Raw genomic sequence first — 23,287 nt, forward strand, 5'->3', positions numbered from 1 at the left:
GAGTAATGTATGTTAATTGTACTTCAATAATAAATTTTTAATTGGAGAAAACAAAAAAAAAAAAAAAGAAAAGAAAAGAAATAAAGTCACAGGAGTTGTAAAAGCCATGCTGTTTTGGAGGATGCAGAACCCAAAGGAGTGTAGAGAAAGTGGAGAGTCTTCCAAGAAAGGAACAAAGCATAGTGTGGCAAGAAATGAGCCTGGACCGCTCTGGCATCAGTGAGTAATAATAAGTAACAAAAAAATCAGCCAAGCACTGTTTGGGAAATTTAAGTCATTAATGCTCACAACAACCTTACAAAGTCAGTCCTATTATTCTCCCCATTTTACAGATGGGGAAACTGAAGCACACAGGGATTAATTAACTTGCCCAACATCACACAGATAGGAGGTAGCAGGACTGAGTAGCCACATTAGAAATAGAAAGCAGTGGGGTGTCTGAGTGGCCCAGTCAGTAGAGTAGTGACTCTTGGTTTCACCTCAGGTCATGATCTCAGGGTCCTGGGATTGAGATCATGTCAGGCTCCATGATCAGTGGGGAGTCTGGTTGTGGATTCTTTCTCTCTGTCTGCCCTTCCCCTGCTTGCACTCTTTCTTTCTCTCTCTAAAATAAGTAAATAAATCTTTAAAAAAAATAGAAATAGAAAGCAGTAAGAGGTGAAATTGATTTTATTAATGTTTTCTTGAACTCATATTTCCAAAATATGATTATTTCAATTATGTAATCAACAGAAAAATTATTAATATTTTTTTTCACACTAAATCTTTGAAATCTGGGGGTCCCTGGATGGCTCAGTTGGTTAACCATCTGACTCTTGATTTTGGCTCAGGTTGTGATCTCAGGGTCATGGGATTGAGCCCTGAGTCAGGCTCCCCACTCAGCAGGGAGTCTGTTTGAGATTCTTTCCCTCTGATCCTTCCCCTAATCGTGCTTGCCCTCTCTCTCTCTCAAATAAATAATAAAAAATAATAAATCTTTTTAAAAAGTCTTTGAAATCTGGTGTGATCTGCACTTACAGCACACTTCAATTTGGACATTTCAAGTACTTAATAGCCACATGAGACCAGTGGATACTATATTAGACAATGCAATGCCAAACCACAGGCTGTGCTTTAAACTGCAAGGCAATGTTTCCACTGTAGGTGACTGACCAGGATAGGACTGGAAAAATACACTGGGGGCAGTTTGGGAAAGGTCTCTAAAGGCAAGTGAAGTAGTCAATGGCTTCTAGAAACCCCTTTTGAACTGACATAACAAATGTAGGCCCTCATATATGAGACAAGCCTGAACCCCTCTTGTGTGATCTGCTCTTTGGTACCAATCAATCACTGTGATGTGGTTTTCTGAGAGGTAATATGGTATGATACTGGAGAGCCCTGATACTGGAGCTCAGCAGACTGGGGTGTGGGCCCTGCCTGCACCACATACCAGTTGTGTGATCTTGGGCAAGTTACTTAATCTCCTTAAACCTCAGATTCTCCATCTACAGCTATAAAATGGGAATAATCATTCAGACGTCACAGTGCTATTGTGAGGATTAAACCAGATAATAGACTTAAAGCTCTTAGTGCAGTGCTTGACAAGTCATAAATGTTCAAGAAATGTGAGCAATTCCTATTATCAAAAGCCACAAGTTACACAATTACAAATTTCCAAGTCACGCAGTGAGCGAGTCTCTGGATTGTCACCAAAGTCTCACCGCCTTTCTATTTGGCCTCTTTCCTTGGTGCCAGGTAGAGACCAAGTCAGACTGGGCAGTAAACTAGTTTAATCCATGTGGCGACCTCATAGAGGTGTGGTGAGAAGACCCAGAGGGCTCACTCAAGAGCCTGCCAGCTTGAGAAAATTTTCCAAGAGATAAAACGGAAAGGAAGGATGAGTAATGATGCCTGAACATGGGTGCTCATCCAGTCAAGAAAAGCCAGTTAAGATCCTTGAACATCAGAGCTAGAAGGAGAGTTAGAGATCACTCAGGGTAGATCAACCTTCCTCCTTTTACAAATGAAAGAATTGAAATCCAATGAGGTGAAGTAAATTGCCAGGGCCAGGCAGCTAGTTAGGGGCAGAGGCAGAGGCAGAAGCTAGGCATCTCAATGCCTGACCCTGGTCCCCACTTAATGAATCCTGCCTGTGACTGCCTTGTTCTCATATCAGCCCTGGCTTTGAGTCAGAAATACCTGGAAAGCTTTCAAAATCTGCAAATGTTGGATCCCTCCACAGGACATTCACATGGATGACTCCTCCTCCTATTATCAGACTCTGCATCCTTACCTTCAAAATCTAGTTCTCTACATATTTCTTCTGTGAGGTTTTTTTCAGTTAGCTATATTAATAATAGTACCAATATCGATAATAGTACTGGCTAATGTTGTGGGGGCTCAGGAAATGCCTGCCACTGTGCTGAGCACCTTGCATGGGCCATCTCATTTAATCCTCACAAGAATAATTCCATTTTTCTTAAGCCCGATCTAGTAGATGGGGAAACCTAGATTCATTCAATGGTGAAAGAATTTGCTCAAAACCAGAATGGTGTAAGGGATCGAGCGAGAATTTAAGCCCATCATGAGGTCTGAATTTGGAGCCCATGCTCTGAAGCCCAAGTCTATATAATCACCATGTGACTTTGAACAATAGAGATCCAGTTCTGCCTCTATTTTATAGATAGGGAAATGGGAGTCTTTGAAAATTAGGTAACCTAATTAGGTCACAATCATAGTTGATGGCAGGAATAACACTGGAGTCTGGGAAATAAACCCAAGAATTATCATCACCATGTGTTATCTGCCCAATATGTGTCGTACTCTTTCTTACAGATTATCTAATTTAGTCCACCTAATGGAGGTAGATATTTTAGTCACACATTATGGGTGAGGAAACCAAGGCACTGATAGGTTAATTAACTTGTCCTGGCTCACACAGCCAGGAAGTGACAGGGCCAGTTTTTTAACTCCTACGTATCTCAACACTGGATTTCCCAACTCCTAGTACATTATATAAAGTATGTGGTACATACTTTACATGCTTTTTAACAATCATCTCAGTTATTCTCCGTAGCAAATAACAAACTCCAAGTTTAAAATGAAGCAATTCAGAGAAGTCAGAAGCATGCTCAAGTTTGCTTGGCTAGTAAGTAGGGGAGCTGAGATTTAAACACAGGTCTGTGTTGACTCAAGGTCTTAAACTCTTCACTACTGATGTGCTGTGCTAGATGACCTGGACCCTAAAAGAAAACAAGGCTTGGGACCATTGTGAGATCCCACAAACACTTCATTTGCTTTGGTTCATGAAAATGAGAAGGGAATGGCCTGTCTGACACTCCAAGTCCCTCCCTAACTGTTGGTAGCTTCCACTCAGTGTGGATTTCAGCACTGATACTTCCCAATAAAGTACAGATCCTCTTGCATTACTTACAAGCTTGAAAATAGACAATAGGAGGTCACACTTTCCAAGAATAAACTCCTTGGGGCTGAGAGCCAGCTGGAGATATTTCAGTCCCAATTAGGTAATTTTGAGGGGTAAGTTATAAGCCTATAAAAGTGAGCAGTCACAGCAGTGATTTGCATGCAATCTTTATAAAGGATTCCAAGAATCATCATTATGAATGCTGGTCACACTTTCTCTAGTGCCTTTACTCTGTTGAGTTCCAAATATTTGTCTAACATAAACTCATGAAGTCCCCCAACATCCCAGTGATGATAAAAGGAAGGAGAAGGTGACTTAGCAGGAGGAGGTATGCTTAAGATCAAGGAGGAGACTTAGCAGAAGAATCTAGATCCAGTCCCCAAGAAAAGATGTTAGATCAATTTATTTTTTTAATAATAAATTTATTTTTTACTGGTGTTCAATTTGCCAACATACAGAATAACACCGAGTGCTCATCCCGTCAAGTGCCTCCCTCAGTGCCCGTGGTTAGATCAATTCTAACTCCACTGCATAAGTCATTCAAAGGCAAGAGGTCACATCTCTTCTGCACCTATCTCTTCTGTGCCTGAAGACCAGACAATTTTATTTTCCTCTATTAGAAAAAAATACATGAAAAGAAGCACTAATAAAAAAGAAAGATCAAAGGAAGGAAATAAGCAACTTCCATCTCTACCTTTTCTTTCTTTCTTTCTTTCTTTCTTTCTTTCTTTCTTTCTTTCTTTCTTTCTTTCTTCCTTCCTTCCTTCCTTCCTTCCTTCCTTCCTTCCTTCTTTCTTTTCTTTTCTTTTCTTTTCTTTTCTTTTCTTTTCTTTTCTTTTCTTTTTTTTCTTTCTTTCTTTCTTCTTTTTTAAAGTAAGCTCCATGTCCAGTGTGGAGCCCAATGTAGGACTTGAATGTGTGGCCCTGAGATCAAGATCTGGGCTGAGATCAACAGCTGGACACTTAACTGACTGAGCCACCTAGGCATCCTCTATGTTTTCATTTTTAAAAATCCAGACTTTTCTATCCCATTTGTTGTTTTGAAAAAAGAAATTTGTTTTTTTGCATTTTTCTATAGAAAGGGGTTCTCTGTTTCTCAGTGTGAGTAGTTTGAGATATCTCTCTCTCTCTCTCTCTCTCTCTCTCCCTTTTCCCCCATTTGCTTCAGTTCCTATGTCTTTGGAATTTTTTTGTTCCTTCCCTCCAAATTTCTCATTTCATCCCTTCTCTATCTTTTAAATTGGAGTGGTTTCTTCAAGCTCTAAGCAAACTCATTCCCTTTCCTTTCAGCTGCTTTCCTGAATTACTGTTGCACCCAATTCTGTTTTACTGACCACAATTGGTGCAGCTGGGATGGAGAAGGAGCAACTAAAAAAGAAATGCTAATCAGACCTTTTTATAGAGTTAGTAAATACATGCACACACGCTCCGATTTAAGAGAAAAGTATCTTTTCTTCAGTATTCCACACAACCAGGATGGTAGAGTTTCCAAAATTCCCCCAATGCATGTTTCCCCCATTGGCCTGAGGAGGCCAGGTGAGAACCATGGCATGGCTGGCCTTCTCCACATTCCCCTCTTTGAGTGGTTGCAGACGGAGCTCAAACACTCAGAGGAGCAGGGCACATAGACTTGAAGGCACACTTGCCAGGTAAATGTCTATGTGGAGATTGCCAGTGGAAACAGAAATGAGCATTGGGAGGCCACAGAGGCAGGAATGGGGCAGTGAGGTTTCTTATGTTTCACTTAGGGCCAGGAGTAATACAGAGAGCTCCATTAGACCTTTGCCTTGAGACCAGAAGCATGAACCATATTCTGGATGGGATTTTTGGTTGGTGGTAGTCCTTTGGTTTGTTTTGGTTTTTCACCTGGGGAAAAGGAAGAGTGAGTGGCAAGGCCACTGCTGATACTCCAAATCCTGTGTGGCTTAATACCAAAGGTGCTCTACTGGATTTCTTTGAGAATGTTCCCCAACACTTAGCTGGGGAACAAAGCCAAGGAGGGAGGAAAATGAAAAGAACAAATGAGCAAACTGGAGGAAGTGTGTTAGAAAAGACTTGCAAACAAGATCTGTGTAGTTCATGTAACGTGTGGGGGACACTGTTTATTCTCCCTGGGCTTTGGTGTCCCCATCTGCAAAACCAGCTTTAAACTGATTCATCCCAAAGTACATTCTGGCTCTGCTATTCACACTATTAAACTATATAAATAAAACCATTCCCCTTGGTCTATTTTGTTATGGAGTCATATAAAATTGTCCTGAAGTGGGACTTAATTTATTTCAGTCACTGTGTCTACGGGGCCAAAAAGACCCATCTTTTCGAGAAAAGTCCTGTTCATTTAAAATGTGAATTTGACATCAAAGCAATTCTTGTCACCATCCAAAGCTTACTCCTCTGGAGCCCTGAGCAAGGTCCCTTTAAGCTTGGGTGTGTGTGCAAGAAACTGGCGAGTTCACATGTGAGCCCTGCTTTCCCTCTATATCTGACACGGCAAGTGAGGAGGGAGGGGGCGAGGCGGGGGGGGGGGGAGAGGAGGAGATGGGAACTTTCTAACGATCTTCTTTAGTTAATAGGCACAAGTTGTTAGCTTGATCTGAGAAGGCCTCTTTCCCCGTGTGCCAATTCCACCCCCTCCTTTTTGTAATGGGTTTAGTTCCCACAGCTAATGTACTGCGTAATGAGGCCGAAGGGAAGCGGAATGCTCTGGAGTAATGATACGGAGCCTCCCAGGCCCTGACAAAGGACAGAGAGAGCCCGGCTGGATGGTCTCAATGACAGGGTCCAGGCTCCTTTCAGCCCTGGCAAGTAAAAGCCTCCTGCCAGGGCTTGTGCGAAGCAGAAGTGCTTCACAGTCCAGGCCCCAGTGTACAACCCGAAGAGGTCCTGCTATAGACAAATCCCTACCAGGCCAAATTTGTTCATTTTTCTAGACCTGGTCCAACCTTCCTTCACCTCCCTCCTGGTCTTCCAGTCACTGGTTCAGAGGCCTCTTACTCTCAGGGTGGGGTATACTTTCCCTATATAACCCACTCCCCCCTAGGGTAAGAAAGACCCTTGCTCCATCCCGTAAACATTTATGAGGCTGGAAGTGAGGACATAAGAGCCACACTTTGGGCAAGCCAAAGCCCAGTAGGAAAAAGTAGCCACATTGAGAAGGCAACTCTAATTCTCTCGGTCATTTTTGATGGCTCACTTCTCTGTGCTCTATAGCATTTCACTCTAGTGCAATGTCACCTACTTTATTTGGCATGCTAACCCCATCATGTGTGCATCTGTCATCTTCATCTCCTCACCTATACTCCTTAAGTGCTCCTTAGCCACCTTTTCATTCTCTATGGTCTCTACTTATAGCAAACAATATAGACCAGGAGCTCATTCTATGTGTCCTGAGTTGAAATTATTTGAATGACAGGGAATGCCGTTTGAAATATTGACATCCTAGGAAAAAACCTAGAGATTATTATAGATTATTTCCTGAATCAACCCAGTGGACTCTAAGCATTCCCAAAGGGGAAGGAGGACGATAAGGAAAGGTAAGATGTCAGAATCCAAGGCAAAAACTTGCAGCTTTGGACAAATCCAACACTCACCTGTCAACTAAAGAAAAAAATTCAAAACTTCACAGCTGGAGAAATTCAGCAAGAGACAATTGGGATATCAGGAGGAGGCTGATGGGAGAAGATCACATGTATGACTGCAACTTGATGTGTGCTTTGAAGTTTATGAAGTAGGTGTAATATTGACTTCGTCTTCCTACCATCTGTTACAGGGCCCTCTAAAATGCAGGAATGTTGTCTGGCACTTTCAAATGAGAAAAATAGGCTCTTAGTGGTCAGGTTACAAGGTTTCATACTAGTAAATGTCAGAAACAGTACCCCAGACCAGTGCCCTGCTTCCTCTGACATGGATCTCTAAGAATTTGTCAGTATGAGGGAGAAGCTGCAAGAAGAGACGAGTTTGGATAGTCACAAAGGACCAGAACTGGTGAAAAGGGCTTGCTCATTGCCTCCACAAACCTATAACCTGGGGGAACCCTGGAAGCCTGAGTGAGATGAAATTTGGAACAACCAAAAAGACAGGCTTTTTATGAGGTGAGTAGTAATCTTGCAGTGCTTAACTGGATAACAACTAGGAGAACTCATCCAGTCCAGCCATGTGTAAAGCTCTGTGGTAGGTGTTTTGTTTCCCATGGGAATTCTACGAATTAGACCTAGTGCCTGCTCTCATGGGTCTACTTTCAAGATGATGGGATTGGGACATATGAATATCTTTAAAGACAGCTGGGAAAACTCATATCTGATGAGCCCGAGTAGGTTCATGAGGAAAAGTGGGAAGTTTGGGAAAGTTTCTCAGGCCTGATGGTGGGTTCATTTTCTTTCCACCAAATGTGCCTTGAACACTGGACAGTGACAGATGCCTGGACTGGTACAGAGACACGTAGCTCTGTGTTCTGATTCAAGATGCCATTTCTTAGACTGTCACTGCCAAGTTATGGACTGTTTTAAGAGACTCTTCTCATTTCTTGGAAGGTCCTAAGATGCATGGTACCTCTCACCTGCTTCTTCCCTGTTAGACTTACCCAGAAAGGGCTGTCCCAGGCCTCTTTGTAAGTTCTTTAGAGAAGAATCTCTTTAGAATCTTTCATTTTTCTGCATTCAGGCAGAAATAGAACACCTATCTCCAGCCAGGGATCACAATACCACATTCCAGACAGATGGCTTCCTTGTGGTTCTACCTCAGGACTTTTCCCTCTGCCTGGAATCCACCCCTATGGTAATCACATGACCATTTCCCCTCCCCATTCAGATCTCAACTCAAATGTCACCTCTTCAGAGAGGCATTCCCTTAGCTATCCCTCCAATCATTCTCTATCCCCTTGTCCTGGCTTATGTTTTCTTTTTTTTCATAGTTCTTATCACTGTGTGACAGTATATCAATTTCCTTGTTCATGTATTGCCTCTACTAGAATTGTCAGCTCCATTTAAGGAAAGAACCGTGGTTTTGTTGACCACTACGTCTCCAGTTCCTAGGACGGTGACTGGCACACGGTAAGCCCTCAATGACTGCCCAAGGAATGAATGACTACAGAGCATTCCTATTCCTCAGATCACTTGCAACCAAAAGCCAAAGCCAACTATAGCACTAGGTCCCCCAAAAACTGTCCTCCTACCTGCCCCATGTCATCTCTTCTGTCTGAGCAGTTACAACCACCATTGCCATTACCGACCACTGTTTTATTTATTAATATAACAGTTAATATTTGTACAATTATTCCCAAGGCTCATATAATCTTAATAATTAATTAAGTGCCTATAACAGGAGTGTGTCTGGCATATAGCAATGACTTGATTCATATTTTTCTAATTCACTCTCATGACAGTGTAGACTATATTAGCCAGGGACATCATAATCATATGGAAGAGATATGACCATTTGTCAGTACTTTGTTAGGCACGGTGCGAGGTTTTGGGCTAGGGGCTTTTACATACATTTTCTTATTTACTTCTCCCCAGAGCCCCAAGAGGTAGGTATTTTTATCCTCCAGGGTCACAGTTGGTAACTGGGCTATGGATATTCCAACTTAAGTCTGTTTGACCCCAAACCATATTCTGTACTAAAAAAAATCCTGCCCTGGAAAAAAGCCTTACCTCCTCAGTTACTCCTAGAAAAAGCCCTGTTTTTTCACCCAGAAAATGAAAGACCTTTCAGGTACTTTGCAGTTGTCAGTTCCATGATTCTATCTCTTCCATCTTGGTGTGAGCAGGATCATGAGCTTTACTACCTGCCTCTATCTCTGCAAGATAATTTCTTCCAAAGACACTCAGGTAATCTGTCTCCTCATTTTGTACCCCCTTCTACTTCTTAGATTATTTCCCTTCTCTGAGGAGGACATATGATGCCCTTGTCCCTCACTGCCCCCTTCATGAAAAGGCTTTCCCCCAAGGCTCTGCCTGCCTGACATGCACCCGTTCATTAAAAACGAGTGACGTCCTCTTTCAGTCGGCCTCATCATGTTCTTCCTGGTTTCGCCCAGAGCTGCTGCCAAGACTTCCCACCTCGCCTGCCTGGCAGACATAACTCTTTTATGCTAGGGCTCGGTTATCAGAAATAAAATGAGCCCCTAAGTCAATCAAGCCCAGGCAGTTGGGCCGCCTTCTTCATCAGTTATCAGAGTTAGGGAATTAGGACTCAAGCCAGCCTTCTAGAACCAAAGTCTATTTACCCAAAACACCAGCACTCACTAGCAGAGTGATGCTCCTGCGTGGTTTGGAAAAAAAAAACTTCTGGCATTACAAGCTGCAAGCACAGAACACTATTGGTTGGAAGAACAGAGGGGGGTTTATGATCCACTTAAAATATTTGTGTAAGGAAACCAGGGATTCGCCACCTGTTTCCCCTTCTACTGATATTTATGACAGCTGAGGAATCTTACGCTTCACAAAAGCTTCGGCTCTATGCCCAAACCCTCTAGCCTATTCTTTCCATTTACATGAACATTTTCACAGAAAAGCATAAACCTCGCCTCGTCATAAAAGAGGAGAGTTCTCCCCTCTTCCAGCAGGGTGATGAACACTCTTGCACAGGTCGTGGCAGCTCAGCCCCATCCTCTGGTTTGGAGCAGGAGATGAATGTGCTGCCATGTATGCTCTTCTCCTGATCTGGGGCCATTGTTGGCATGAATGGAAGTAAAGAATGGAGTGCCCATAGGCATGCAATAAGAGGTACACTGGAGGGAAAACCAATTTCCCTAGTTTCTTTTCGGTGCCTCTTACTCCTAAATGGCTGTTAGATTTCTCCTGGAAAGTGTCTGGATATGATGAATCTATCAACAGAAACTTGAATTCTCCTTACTCCCCACCCCTTCACCTCCACCTCCAAGGGCCAGAGAGTCTGGCTGGGCACTCTGGGAACACCACTGGCTCCTACACCCAAGGAGCCTACAGGCTTTTGGAGGGGAGCACCACTGTAAAAGCAGAACATTTTATAGTTAGAGGTGCTCTTCAAGGTTATCTGGTCCAAATCTCCTCTTTGAATAAACATGGAAACTGAGGCCTGGAGAAACAAAGTGAGATATTCCAGGTCCCACAGCTAACTGGTAGCAGGGGAAGACTAAACTAGATCTTCTAACTTCCAATGTAGTATGCTTTTCATTATGCCATCGGGATCATGATAAAAAATAATTTGTTTAGCACCTGTCTTTGGACTGTGCTGCTAACCAAAGTCCATTAAGTAGACATGGTTCAGGCTCTTTGCTCACAGCTTAGTGTGAGAACAGAGACCTGACTACATCAGGTGTATTGAAGAGGACATCATGGTACATTCACATACACTGAACCAAGGGAAGCACGAAACAAACCATGTACTGGCTTTATTGCGAGGGTTCTTGGTGTTCTGACAAAGTTATGGTAAATCCTGTAAGTCAGGTCAGAAACTAAGAATCGGGAGCATATCTTGCTGGGAGGTGAGAAACGGCAAGGAGGGTAGCCCGCTGAGAGAAACTAGACTGAGATGACAGATTCAGCATCCACTCCAGCATCATCCTTTCACCCCAAACCTTTAGACCTGATGTCCTTTAAAAACCCATGAAACGCTGGGAAACAAGAAACCTAAGGAGATTCTAGAGTGACAGATCTGGGGAGAACATCCCCAGAAGCAAGCTCATCCATCCTTGAGGTAGGGTTTAACCCATCCACACCTACAGGCTTCCAAAAAGATGTATCCACACTTTCCTAAAATCTGAAGAAGATACTTCTGCCTCTTGTAAGGTGACATTTCTCAATGCTACCCTAATCCTCATAGTTAGGAGCCTGAATTCACTGTGCTTCATGCAACAGCCTCTCCCTTTTGCTGGGGAGGTAGTGGAACTAGAAACCTGTTGCATTTTGTCACTACTACACAATCCCTCAGAGGACTATGTTAGCCATGCCCTCTGTAGCTGTTTCCTCTCTCTCTCTCTCTAGCCTTTTCTTCTGCAAATTATACAAACCTGCAGCTCCAAACTTTATGATTCTCCCAGATCCCTCTTCTTGCTTTACCTTCTAACAAGCCCAGAAACACTGTTACTAAATTCAATCTTCTGATTGTTCTTCTGATTGTCTCTGGAGTGAGGGCAATGAATTGGCCTATCTCTCTAATTGCACTATGATTTAAGCCACTAATTGTTAAGTATCATAGTGTGATAAAGTCATCAGCTCATTTTATAGGAGGGTTTTTTTCTTTACAGTCCAGCTTGCTTTGTATTACACTGCTCCATCACCTTATTGTACTAAAAGCCAGAATCTTAACCAAAATTTCTTTTTTTAAAATTTTATTTATTTGTTCATGAGAAACACACACACACACACACACACAGAGGCAGGCAGAGACACAGGCAGAGGGAGAAGCAGGTTCCCTGCAGGGATCCTGACGTGGGACTTGATCCCAGGTCTCCAGGATCACACCCTGGGCTGACGGCGGCACTAAACCGCTGAGCCACCCGGGCTGCCCTTAACCAAAATTTCTGCCTCACCCTGTCTTAGCTTTCTTTACCCTTGTGTACTTTACTGAAGTTTGCCGAAGCCACTACTTCTGCCACTTGATCAATGGTCAATTCTTAATTATCCACATGTAGAATAGCTATTTTGTGGGTCTTCATTTGCTGTTGGCTCTTGTGTGGCATGGACTTCCAGAAGACAGACAATTCCATGCAAGCTACCGTGAGGAAAGCAGACACTTGCCTGGTTGAGATCTGTACCCAGAAACTTAGAATGGCCAGGTTCTGGACAGTTAGCTAACTCCAGGGACCAGGTGATGTGTAGTCAGCTCCTTCTGCCTATAGAAGAGGAAGCTTATCTGCTCTTCTAAGAAAGCTTGGTTCTGGGTGATGATCAGCATCCTCTGTGTGCTTAGCAAGACACTGCAAATGCCTGTTGATGAACAGACATCATTAGTTAATCCATCTGCAGGCTCTAAACACCCACAAGGGATTTGAATTCCACACTACTGAAGCAGCAGCGGAGGCAGCAGCTGTCGCTCAGCACCTGCCACAGGGGAACTGGCCAGATTTCAGAAAGGGTCCTCTGAGGCCAAAGATTGCAAGAAGTAGAGATTCCAGGGGCATGGGGGTTGACAGCTGGCGTTGAAGGGGAAGGTGCAGAGAGGAATTGGAGGGGGAAAGGAGAAGGGAGGATAGTGCAAAAAAACCCCCAAGAAACCCTCCTTAAAAGTGGGCAGAAAGAGGACAAACGGCAAAGGAGCATCCTCAAAATGAAGCCAGAGATCACTAAGGGAAGTTCTGGCAGGAAATCTGACTGCCTTTCCCAAGGACACCTTCCTGCTATTTTGGCCACCAGAGGGCTCCTGTATTCCAAAGATATTATGGAAAAGTGATAAATGTCTCCAATATTTCCCGCTTTAAGCATACACCTGTGAAATTAGCAATTTCTGTTTATGTATACAAAAGTTGTCTTTGAGGTTGGAGATTCAATTCTAATTTCAACACTGTGTCCCCTGACTCAATATGGACAGAAACCATCAACTCTCTGCTGTTTATCTGCAGAAATGGAAAGGCTGCCCCCTATCTTGTTACAACCTACAGCCAGAATCAGGTTAGGGAGAGGCAGAGGGAGAAAATGATTCCAGCAAAGTAAGACTTGAGATTACAGAGATACAGATCATCTTTTCCCAATGTTCATATTTAGTTAAGGATTAGAAGCCCCGTTTCTTGCATGTCTTGTACCATCCTTGACCTGGTGAAACTCATATGTCAAGGAAAAGAATAATGTCCATGTGTTTGGTAAAAGGCTCAGGTTAATGGGTCAGCTCTGTCAATTTCTAACTATTTGACCTTGGCCCAAACACCTAACCTCACGAGCTACAGTTTTTTCCTCTATAAAATGGAAAGTATTCTTATCTCATAGGCTGGACATAGAATTGAATGAGATAATGTCTTTGAAGAGAGTTGGCACGTGGTAAAAACTCATTATTCACTCAGTCACTCAAGTCTGCACTACATTTAAGATGGACATTACCAAGAGTACCAATACAATTGCAAAACCAGAACAAACTGGGCAAGCTCAGTCTGAAGAAGAGAAGGCTAAGAATTACATGCTATCTACCTTCATACATTTGAAGGACTATGATGTGGAAGAGGAATTAGAACTTTTGGCAACCCAAGAAGTAGAAATGGGATCCATGGATGGAAGTATTAGGAAATCAGATCAAGCTTGCTAGAGAATTATATGAATTGCCTAACATTAAAGCTTTCCATGCATGGAGTGAATCATCCATGTAAAATATCAAGCTAGCTCATATCTGGGCAGGGGAATGGTCTTCAAGGAGAAGTTGGATGAGCAAAGTCAGTGAAGTTGTAGTGTAATTCCTGCATCAGCTGATTATGTGACCCACAAGACCCTTTCCAACTCAGGGAATTCTACGATTCTTGGTTCCAAACAAAGGGGGAAGAGGGAAAGCATCGTTATGTCAGACTGGTTAAAAGGATGGTCACTTTTCCAACCTAGCAGATGTGGACAAGTATACTTCCCCTGTAACATACACTTCCTATGCATCTGGCCAGCCCCGATCTTATTCCTGGCCATAGAGTGGCTGGTGCTTAAGCCTTGGATAATTATTCTATGTCAAGAGCAATGCTACTCACATCAAAGATGGTTGATGTAGACCCACTCCAGTATTTTTGGAGTGCCAGCTTTGTGTTTCTGACACAAGAGTGGATGTCCAAAGGAAGGTAGGGATGGAGGGAAAACAGTGAATAAAGAATGAATACACAATGAAGAAAGGGTGGGTACATGCTTGGGTTATAGTTCAAGCTTCTTTTAGATCAGGAACTGTGTAATCTGGATCACTTTCCTTCCCTCTCTTCCTCTATCTGACACTGAAAGCAATCTTTTCTCTCATAGCCAGGGAACTCTGTCAGGAGGCGAGAGTTTGGACATAGGACTTTTGGAAACACTTCATCTGTATGAGCTGCAATGGAAAAACAATCCCATTTAGACCTTCTCTCTAAAAGGTTAAGTGAGTTTTCGTGGTTTTTCTAAGATAGAATGGAATGAGAAGATTTTGAAATTCAACTTGATCGTTAAATAGATGTGAAAATGTTAACAGTATCCATCTCAGTTTCTTTACCTGTAAAAGTGAGATACTAATACCCCTTGGAATTTTTCCTGATTGCATGAAGTGCCCTGTATAGGGCGGGGCACATAGTGCTGTTAGACCATAGTAAGGTGCTCTTGCTATTACAGATTGAGTAGCAGTCAGGAGCAAGGGACAAAGGAACTGGAAAAACCCCAGTTCAAACAGGAAGGATATGCAGATTTATAGATTTGGAAGAAAGGTGTGGGTATGTTTGCCTTGAAGGAGTAACCAAGAGGCTGTTACGTTTGAAGTTATGTAAATGAACTGGTATCTTTACCATATACACAGGGTTTGGTTTACGTAAGGTGAGGACATGGGTGTATACGCTATGTCATCAAACGGGCACAGGGTCAGTCACCATAAAAAGAAACAAGTTGGATCATATTGCAAGGGAGCAACATTCCCCACATGGCTGGACTCTAAAAAGTAAATGGATCCCCACTGCAGGTAAGGTTGCCCGAGGAAGGGCAAGCATAGACTCTTAAAATCAGTTTTGAAGTAATGGGTATGTCATAGGGCAGATGGTAGCCAGTGGCACTCCAGTTTCTCTAAGGCCAGTGGACAGAGAGATGTGCTTTGATTGAATCAGTTGAGAACTAGTTAACCCCAAAGGCCTTCCCTACACTCAGATCTGTTAAAATGTCAGTGTTATGACCATAGGACATTATGAAACAGTCTTCTTTTTTTTTTTTTTTTTTTAAGATTTTATTTATTTGAGAGAGAGAGAGAGCGTGCATGCATGAGCAGTGGGGAGGGGCAGAGGAAGAGGGAGAGGGAGCCGCAGACCCCCTTCTGAGCAGGGAGCTGGATATGCGACTTAATCCCAAGATCCTGGGATTGTGACCTGAGCCAAGGCAGATGCTTAACTGACTGAGCCACACAGACATCTTGAAATAGTCTTCTTGAGTGCTTTCAATATAAGGCCATTACTCATGATATCTGCCATCTTCACTGAATTCGTATCCGGATGCCAGTCGTAGGATACCAGGTAGCTGTACGCATCTGTTGGCCATAGTAAGTACATAATGTTTCATTGGAAGAATGGAAAAATACCATGACTTTTCAGTCACAGGATCATGATTTGTGCCAGGGCCATGTGGGTCTGTGGCAGAGACTCAAAGACATCGAATTCTAACTACTGGCCCTGTTATTTGCACTGTTAGGCAAAGTGCCTGCCAACGAAACAGGGTACCAAATACTTCAGTAGTCACTTCCATTACTCTGCAGGGCAAATATAATTACCTATCCTCTGTGGAGGAGGCCTTGGAAAAGATCAGTTAACTCTCTTTCAAAAGTTAAGCAATTTCCTTCTCAAGAACTTGAAGTGGGAGGGAATGCAAGTCACCTGTCCTGTTTGCAAGAACTTCCTATGTCTCTCCCTGTAGCCCACCCTCCCTGATGCAGTCAGAAGGGTCTGCAGATCCAATGGATTTCAGACTTTTTAAACCCTGAGCTACTGTAATAAGTACATTTTATATCATGATCCAGAACACACACATGAGCACACACAAATACATCCATTTCATGAAACAATACCTACTGCATGCATGTATTTTGATATTTTCTATCCCATTCTATACTCACTCGTTCCATTTTTGAAATGTCCATGACCGGGACGCCTGGGTGGCTCAGCAGTTGAGTGCCTGTCTTAGGCCCAGCGTGTGATCCTGGAGTCCTGGGATCAAGTCCCACATCGGGCTCTCTGCATGGAGCCTGCCTCTTTCTCTGCCTCTCTTCTCTGTGTGTCTCTCATGAATAAATGAATAAAATTAAAAAAAAAAAAAAAAAAAAAGAAATGTCCATGACCTGGATTTCACTATATAACCTGAAGTTTGAACAGTGTTTTTCACCACCAATCTCTTCTACCTATTTAAAAGCCTTCAATTGCTCTCCATTTTCTACCAAATTAAAGTTCAAATTCCTGGAACACCTGGATGGTTCAGCAGTTGAGTGTCTGCCTTCAGCTCAGGTCATGATCCTGGGGACCTGGGATCAAGTCCCGCTTTGGGCTCCCCGCAGGGAGACTGCTTCTCCCTCTGCCTGTGTCTCTGCCTCTCTCTGTGGGTCTCTCATGAATAAATAAATAAAAATCTAAAAAAAAAAAAAAAAAAAGTTCAAATCCCTTAACATGACAAAGGCCATACATAATGGTCTTTCTCTTCCAGATCAATTCTGCAATATTCATCCAAGCACCCTATATTTCCACACACCCGGCACCTGACCTTTGTAAGAGACCCACACTCACAATGCTTCTCATTGCAGAAAAAAATTCTCTCTATCGTTAAGCAGTATCCCAGATATCACCTCCTCTGAAGACTACCCGGATCTGCCCAAGCAGAACCAAACTCTCCGCTAGGCTCTGGTCTTTAGGAATTCTCTTCTTGTAGAACATAGAATGATCATCTTACCCTCCTTCTCATAGTTTAGATGTCCTTCTCTATTTTTGAATTGGTAGCAGTAATTTAAAAAGAAAAAAAAAAACAACCCTTGGTACAACTAGACACCCCCAAAAAACAAATAATCCAATTAAAAAATGGGCAGAAGACATGAACAAACATTTCTTCAGAGAAGACATACAGATGGCCAAGAGACATATGAATAGATACTCAACATCACTCATCATTAGGGAAATGAAAATAAAAACTGCAATGAGATATCACTTCAGGGATGCCTGTGTGGCTCAGCAGTTAAGTGTCTGCCTTCAGCTCAGGGCGTGATCCTGGAGTCTGGGGTGGAGTCCCACATCGGGCTCCCTGCATGGAGCCTGCTTCTCCCTCTGCCTGTGTCTCTACCTCTCTGTGTCTCTCATGAATACATAAATAAATAATTAAAAAAAGAGAGACATCATACCAGTCAGAATAGCTAAAATCAAAACACAAGAAACAAGCGTTTTCAAGAATGTGGAGGAAAAGGAACCCTCTCACATTGTTGGTGGGAATGCAAACTGGCGCAGAAACTGTGTATGGAGGTTCCTCAAAAAATTAAAAATAGAACTACCCTACAATTCAATAATTGCACTGCTGGGTATTTACCCAATGAATACAAAAACACTAATACAAAGAGATACATGCACCCCTATGTTTATTGCAGCTTCAATTATGGTAGCCAAACTATGGAAGCAGCCCAAGTGTCCATCCACAGGTAAATGAATGCAGAAGATGTGGTATATCACAAGCAATGCAATATTACTCGGCCATTGAAAAGAATGAAAATTTGCCATTTGCAACAACATGGTTGGAACTACAGAGTATAATGCTAAGCAACATAAGTCAGCCAGAGAAAGACAAATACCATATGATCTCACTCATATTTGGAATTTAAGAGACAAAACAAATGAGCAAAGGAAAAAAAGAGAGAAAGACAAACCAAGAAAGAGATGCTTAACTACAGAGAACAAACTGCTGGAGCTGATGGTAGGAAAAGAATACAAAATACTGATTCACAGGCCACAGTAAAACTCTGTTGCCAAACAAATGCCCTGTTACAGTCTCAGATGGTGGGCAGTGGATGTCCTGATTTACAACCTGTTGCAGAGCTTAATGAACTCCCAGGTCATCTTTATCTATGCAAAAATAACAACAGAAAGACCCGCAGTGCTCCGTAGTTTTCAAAGCAATTATTCGCACATTATTCCATTTAATTATGGTGTGTCAGAGCTGGAGGGGTCTTTAGGAGGTCAGTCTAATCCCTCAGCCTGCAGCAAATGAAGACTGTGACCTGCCCAAGGTCACACCCTTGAGTAGCAGCAGATTGCAACGCTCTTCTTATCAAACCATACTTTTCACACTCAAAGGAATCCAGTTCTCCCATGTTCTCCAGGATTCCGAGGGCTCTACCGGCTTCATTCTGCCCGGATTTCAAAGCCCCCTCCAATGAAGGAGTGTCTACCTTATCTTTACAAGATTCCCAGGCAGGGGCTCGATAGCCTCTCTCTCAACCCTTCTTATAATTTGCTGCCACATGAGCTAATGTGGTCTTCACAGTACTGTATCCTTATTACCAAGAGTGCCTAAGCTATTAACTCACCAGTAACAGGTGCCAAATTGCCTCTCCTTTTGCACAAGATGTTCATTTAAAATCAAATTGCACATAAATCCCTCCAGTCCCTGCTCCCTTCCCTCTGCCCTCAGCCTTTTTTGGTCTTTTCTTCCCCGTCAGTACTCCCAATCTTGTCTGCAGAGAGGCTCTGAGACGATCTGCAGGGAACGAAGGCTGGGGGGACTGGCGGGGCACAGGGCCACAGGGCCACAGGGCTTACTCTACCCCTAGAGCCCAGCTTCTCGGAGGGGCATCAGGGGTGGCCGGTGGAAGCACTCAGAGAACCAGGACGCCCCTTCAGGACTCTTTAGAACAACTCCCGCATCTCACGGATGTGGAAACTGAGGCTGGGAGTGCAGAGGCGACCTGCCCAAGCAATTAGGGCCACCCGGCTAGGAGGACGCGCCCAGTTTCTGCCCTCCCAGGCCGCTGCTCTTCCTCCGCCACAGCCTTCGAGGTTGCCGGCGAGGACCCCGAGCCTGGGAGGCGGGAGGGGATGGAGGAGGCCCAGCTGCAGGGGGCGCCGCCCCGGGAGCCGCAGCACAGCGGGGAGGGAGCGGAGCGGGAGGCGGCGGCCCCCAGGCTCGGGCGGGCTCGCCGCACACCTCCGGGGGGCGCCGTTCCTGGCGCGCTCTGGCTCGGGGCCCCGCCGACCACGGCCGCAGGGCGCAGGCACAGAGGGCAGGTGTCCCGGCCTCCCTGCGAGCCGGGCCGGGGGCTGCCGCCCCACGGTGGGGGAGCCCGGCCCCCAGCGCTGCCCGCGGCCCCTTTCTGGGGAGCCAGGGACAGTGTCCGAGCGCCCTTCCCCATTGACTGGGATTATCCCTTTTGAATTGTTCAAAAAAAAAAAAAAAAAAGCTGCAGCTAGCGAACCCTGCCTGACAACACCGAAGGAATTTTTCCCAGGGATCGGCCGAAAGCTGACTCACATTTAAAGACTTGCCCAAAGTGGTCATGCCCCTCTGAGCAAATACCACAGGCATGTAGGACCTCGCTCCCCGGGCCTCCCGGCCGCCCGGGCTCCCCGCGCGCCCGCCCGGCCCCCCCGCGCGCCCGCCCGGCCCGGCCCGCCATTGGACGAGCGCGGCGCCGCTTAGCCGGGCGCAGCCAATCGGAGCGCCGCGTGGCCGGGTTGCCGGCCGGGTTGCCGGCCGGGCGGCGGGGCGTCGGCGGGGAGGCGCGGGCGGGGCGCTGCCGCTGCTTGTTTCCTGCCCGGGGGCGGGGGCGGCGGGGGGGGCTCGGCTGTTTGCTCAGGCAGGTGAGGCCCGGGAGGGAGGTGCCGAGGAGGAGCGGAGCCGCCCGCACCGGAGGCTGCCCCGGGGCCCTGGCGATCCAAGATCCCAGTGCGGCGGGAGCCACCCGGAGCCGCGAGCTGGCCGGGCTCGGCTGCCTCGGGGCTCCGGCACCCCAGCCAGTGCCCGGCTCCCCGGCCCGCCGGCGGGCGTCGGGACCGAGCGAGGCGGCTTGGAGGGAGGGGCGAGAGCGCGGGCCGGGCAGGCCGCTCGGCGCGGCGCTCGGGCTGGGTCTCCTCCTCGTGCAGCTCTGGCCCCGCTCGGCGCTCATCTCGGCACGGGGCACGGAGCGCGGAGCGCGGAGCACGGGAGCTTCGGGCCGCATCACCTGCGAAGTCCCTGCCCGGAGCTTCTGGCTCTGCCCTCCACACCAAGAGACGTTCCCCTGTCCCGAAGGGTTTTCCGCCCAGCGACCCTAGAGCTTTTCTTGACATGTGAATGGAATCCCAAACTCCCCGTCCTTAACGACCTTTTCAGTACGCCCACGGCTCCAGTCAGGCCTCATTCCCCTGCGTCTCTCGTGGACCGCTAGCAGTGCCCACTGCGCGCCCCAGTTCTTTCCTACCCCGGGCCTTTGCACATGCTGCTCCTCTCACCTGCAACCCCACTCTCCCGCGGCCTGCTCCCAGCTCATCCGCAGGGCCCTGAACAAATGGTGCTTTCTTAAGGCCCTCCCTGCACCCTGATCAGCCGCCGTCTCTTATGGCACCCTGTGGTTTGCCATTGCAGCAAATATCCAAAACTGTAATTTTATAAGTTTATTTGTATTTATTTGCTTAATGTCTCCCCTGCTAGAAAGGACAGAGGCCACTTCTGTTTTGTACCTAGCATCGTGTCTGGCATTCAATAAATACTAGGTTGAATTCATTTAAAAAAAAAAATGTATCTTCAGGAGTAAAGAATCATTGTACTCATTTAACAGATGAGGGCTGTAGAAACTCGGACAAGTGAGGTAGCTTACCTACATTCAAATAGGCAAAAATGTTCAACCCGTCTCTGGCTTTCTGCTTGTGTTAGGCAATTGTATTATAAAATCATAGGCCTTCTAAGAGGTGACAAATGCTAGAACAGATAGCTATAGCACTTTGGGTGCTGTGACTTTGCTTCTGCCATCCAGGACTCTTCAGCCCAATGGAAGATCTGTTCACTTACTCATTCAACAAATATTTATGGAGCACCAATTAGGAGCCCAGCAGCACAATGGTAAACAGGAGAGTTGCCTTCAGAGCTTACTGGTGAGGGGGAATCTAGGCACCACAGCTGCAGCCTTGTCTACCCATGAGCAGAATCCACTCTGCCCATTTAGTAAAATACATGGGTTATCTATTCTGGTATCTTCTTGTTGGTTTCAGGGTCTATTGTGACATGAAATAGGCTTAGACCATACTTTTTATTGGACTAAAAAATGCATTCCCAATATTCCCAGATTAAAAAAAATTTATTCTGCTTTAATTTATACTATTGTTTTAGATTATTGATGAAGTCTGGGAGCCAACCATCATTCTTTCTGAAGGAGAGAGATGCTAAAGCAGGGAAGCATTATCCATGGGGAGAGATTTTTCCGGGTACTATTTCCTTAGCTGTGATCTAACAACTGGCCCTGCCATCATCTCTAGCCACTGCCCCTCCCCACTGACACAGATGCACACTTGCGCCTCCTCCTCCACCATCACCAGCGACATAAAGGGGGAAGGGAGGGAATATCAGGACCAAGTCCTAGCTCTCCCTTAATAGCTAAGTCATGTGATCTCTAGCAAGTCACTCACTGCCCTTCCAAGCCCCAGGCTCCTCATCTGGCCCAAATACGTTCCAGCAAGGAAACATCTATGAAATGAAATTGCCCCGTTACTTTATTCCGTCACTTAGCACATATTTATTGATCATCTGCTGTGCACCAGGCACTCTGTCCAGCACTGGGATGGCTACAGTAAGGAGCAAAACTATTGCTGTGGTCTCTGTCCTCGGAGAACTGATGGTCCAATGTGGGAAAGACACTTGCAATCAGCAATTAGTCCAATTAAACAGTTACTGACCAAACAGTCACCATATACATATAATTAGAAACTGAACTGAGTGCTAAAGCATGGTCACATCAGTGTGCAAAAATCCCATGGCAGGAAGGCGCTTGTACATTCCAGGAAGCTGAGAAAGCCAGCGTGGCTGCAGGAGAGGGAAGGGAAGAGGGCCAAGGTGCTGCGGGGGGCTCAGTGTTGATCTGACAGCTATGGGAAGCCACTGGAGGACTTTACGATGACGATTTTCTGTTCCAGTTTTTATTTTAAAAAATTATTACTCAGTGAGGCAAGGGGAGAGGAGAAGTAAGAAAACTGCTAGGAGTTGAGGAACAATGGGAACTTGGTTATGGTGATGACAGTGGGGAAGAGAAGGGTTGTTGGACGAGACTGAAGAGAATTCATCAGCGGCGCTGATCTATCTTTAAAGCCCAGGTTCTCATTTTTTCTCCATTTCCTCCCAGAAAAACACACATTTCAGATTGTAAATCCCAGCCCTTTGCGCACCCACTAATGTGGCAGCAAGCTTATTCTACATTCGCTACTTTCTCATTCGCGCCGGCGTATGGTCACGTGCCACGGATCCTGGGGCTGTGAGCCTCCTAGGTCTGTGCATATTGTCCCTCGCTCTCCCCTCCTGTGAACCAGTCATCATGTGTCCTCTCGTCAGTATGATCTTTCCCTTAGCTGGCTGGCAGGGCAGGGCAGGGCAGGGCAGGGGTTGATCCTGGTCCTTTGACACCTTGGCAGTTAGCAGAGTGGAGCTTCAGAGCCCACAGTGGGGACTCCTTGAGGGCAAAGCTGCTGGGGAAGGGTGAGAAGGCCATATTCCGTTTTCGCACGAGGCCCCTTTGGATACAGACTCATCTCACAGGAGTCCCGCCGCTCAGAGCTTGGGGGCCCCAGCCAAACTTGCCCTCTCTTGCGGATTGTTCCTGTGAGTCCTAGAAATGCCCTGACCTGTTTCACTTTCAGTTCTGGCACACACACACACACACACACACACACACACACACACACACACACACATTCATCCTCATACACCTGCCTCAGGCTATGGTGTTTCCATTGAAGAGGGAATGCCATTATTTGCTCCTTGTGGTTAACCCCATAGGATATAAGCCTTGTCTACATGGGAAAATGTGTTCTTGGATATTTTGCAAGTTGCCCCCCTTTATGTGATCCAACATTTTCATTGAACCCTTCCACTGACCTCTGACGGGATGTGTCTCTACCTGAAAAGGCAGATCTTTAGGGAGCTCTGAGCCACAGGGCTCCTTTGGCTGGTTCTCCAAGGTAGAAATCCCAGTGACTCCTCAATGGGCTGCCCCAGTTAGCTTCACACCAGAGAAAATCCCAGCTTTCCCCACTTCCTGTTGCCTCTGGCCCTTGGCAGTCCTCGGTCCAAGGAG

General features: G+C 45.5%; 2 long non-coding RNA genes across 3 annotated transcripts in view; one reads left to right on the forward strand and one right to left on the reverse strand.

Annotated features, from left to right (window-relative positions):
* Positions 1-4,285: 4,285 nt before the first annotated feature.
* LOC140616899 (uncharacterized) lies at positions 4,286-8,145 on the reverse strand. The gene is made up of 3 exons (XR_012017218.1): positions 7,983-8,145; positions 6,994-7,204; positions 4,286-5,382 (listed from the first exon to the last, which is right to left on the reverse strand). It is a non-coding gene; the product is annotated as an uncharacterized lncRNA (long non-coding RNA).
* LOC140616898 (uncharacterized) overlaps positions 8,062-23,287 on the forward strand; it is a 30,486-nt gene continuing 15,260 nt past the window's right edge. The window contains exons 1-3 of one of the 2 annotated variants that reach the window (XR_012017216.1): positions 8,062-8,176; positions 8,370-8,451; positions 9,270-9,497. This is a non-coding gene — a long non-coding RNA (uncharacterized lncRNA). Of the gene's footprint in view, positions 8,177-8,369; positions 8,452-9,269; positions 9,498-23,287 lie in introns of those variants that run through there. The other variant, XR_012017217.1, reaches the window with a different exon arrangement.

The sequence above is a fragment of the Canis lupus genome, chromosome 25, assembly GCF_048164855.1.
Source record: "Canis lupus baileyi chromosome 25, mCanLup2.hap1, whole genome shotgun sequence".
Classification (NCBI taxonomy): domain Eukaryota; kingdom Metazoa; phylum Chordata; class Mammalia; order Carnivora; family Canidae; genus Canis; species Canis lupus.